This window comes from Triticum dicoccoides, chromosome 5B (genome assembly GCF_002162155.2).
Source record: "Triticum dicoccoides isolate Atlit2015 ecotype Zavitan chromosome 5B, WEW_v2.0, whole genome shotgun sequence".
Classification (NCBI taxonomy): Eukaryota; Viridiplantae; Streptophyta; class Magnoliopsida; order Poales; family Poaceae; genus Triticum; species Triticum dicoccoides.
In genome coordinates this window covers 558,563,971-558,566,051 of record NC_041389.1, presented here as the reverse complement: position 1 = coordinate 558,566,051, position 2,081 = coordinate 558,563,971, and the positions used below count along the sequence as shown (strand labels likewise).

The window sequence follows — 2,081 nt, the reverse complement described above, 5'->3', positions numbered from 1 at the left end:
CATAGATGAAATGGGGACAGATACCCAGGTTCAGGCCCCCAGTATGGGTAATAGCCCTGTTTCCTGAATTTTTCTCTTTTATATGTGTGTGGAGAAATACAAAGATTGGTTGCAAAAAAGGAGGGTACTCGGCAAGTTAGAAGAACTCAACGAGATCTAAGTAGACTTAGAGAAAAGTGTAAGCGATCCACATGGTGTAACAGCTCTAGATTGTGTGTCCTCTCAATGGGATCCTTGCTACCCTTAGTGCATCGAGTATATAGGTATGGGAGTTAGGACTGAGCAAGTGTATGACCCCTTGGTCCCTTCCCAACGTATTCCATCGAAACTTGGAAACTCCGAGTCTTACCCTAGTTGATGATGATCGATTGGGTTCCTTGGGCCATACCTGAACACAGCGGGTCCAATTTTCATAGGACCTCGCCTTGAATTTGACTTAATGTCGACACACAGCATCTCAAACAAACCGACATTGCTTTATATTCTACTTCTGTTGTAGATCAGGAAACCACCGAGTGCTTGCTCCTCAAGGATATTAGGTTTCCTCTAACAAAGATACGTAAGTCAATTCTTAACCTTTTATCACCAAGGCAACTAGCCCAATCAACATCATAGTAGCTCTCTACATTTAAGTGCACATTGGCCTTAAATCATAGACCTCTTCCAGGACACCCTTCTAGATAGCGCAAAATATTTGTGTTGCCCCTAAGTGCCCACTTCTTGGGTCATGCATGCAGCGACTAGCCAAAATCATTACGTAGGATATGTAAGGTCTCAAGTGGCACGAACAAATGAGCCGACCTACTAGCCGCTAGTAGCTTCCTTCCTCCTTCCCTCGCGACTAACCACACTCACTACGTAGGATATGTAAGGTCTCAAGTGGAACGAACAAATGAGCCGACCTACTAGCCGCTAGTAGCTCCCTCCCTCCCTCCCTCTCTGTGTATCAATTGGATCTCTTGCACACACAGTTGATGATTTTTCTCAATAGGAGTTGAAGCAACTCGACACCCAGGCATTCATGTGTCACTAAGTAGGTCTGAGATATACTTCCAATGCAAAAGAATTGTCCCTTTGGTGGACCTTACAATTTAAATGCCTAGAAAATGCCTCGGTTGGCCAAGGTCCTTAATCTTAAACTCTTGTTCGGCTTTTGCAATAACTGTGACATCTCAATAGTATCATCCCTTGTAATAATGATATCATCAATATATAATGCTAGCATCGTGGTGTGCCTCTCTAAGCGGTGATACAGTGCGATCTCGCATTGTACACCATACCACAAAGCACAACAAAATCGGCCAAATCATGTTTGTGGAGATTGTTTAAACCCATATAGTAATTGCTCAACCTAAGGACCTTTCATGAATTTGAGATATATCGAAGTCAGGTGGAATTTCACTTTTTCATGAAGATCGCCTTTCAAGAATGCAAGTTTCACATCCCACTAGCATTGCATATGATATCAAAGTTCCCATGGTACTCCTCTTTGCCACAGGTGCAAAGGTATCATCATAGTCAGTTCCATAGGTATAACTGCAAAAAGGGCAGCCTAGTGCACGTAGGTAGCTCTTGCTTGTGCAGTGTGCTGGGAAGGGCTTAACCACTTTGGATCTTTTGTACCTACCTCTTACCATGTGGGTCTTGCTTCACAATGTAGGCCCATTTGCACTTAACTGCATTCTTGCCTTTTGGAAGTGTTATAGGCTCCCATGCCTTAACTCTTCTACTCTTCTCAATGGTTGTCATCTCCTCCAGCACCGCTTCATGCCAGGAACTTGCTTCGCTCCTCTACAATCAGTTGGGATTACCATTGACTGTATATACTCAGGTGAGATTTTCCTACCCCCCAACTCTTGGTTCTCCACCTCTCTTCACTCTTAGGTTGTCTCCTTGAATACACCCTCAAAGTATCCTCCAGCAGACCCACAGGTCATCTTACTCGCGCACGTTGTCGGCCGCCGGCTCTGCACCAACGCAGCTCCACCTGGGCCTGCTGCCCTAGATTGGGGCCGGTTCCCACCTGCACTCACACCTATGGGTGCCTGGAACTCCACCACATTGCGCTGAATCACCACCCA

The 2,081-nt window shown here is 45.3% G+C and overlaps 1 protein-coding gene across 5 annotated transcripts in view; it reads right to left on the bottom strand.

Annotated features, from left to right (window-relative positions):
* Positions 1 to 2,081, bottom strand: part of LOC119311600 — an 11,916-nt gene that overhangs the window by 4,581 nt on the left and 5,254 nt on the right. The gene's annotated exons all lie outside the window — the stretch shown is intronic.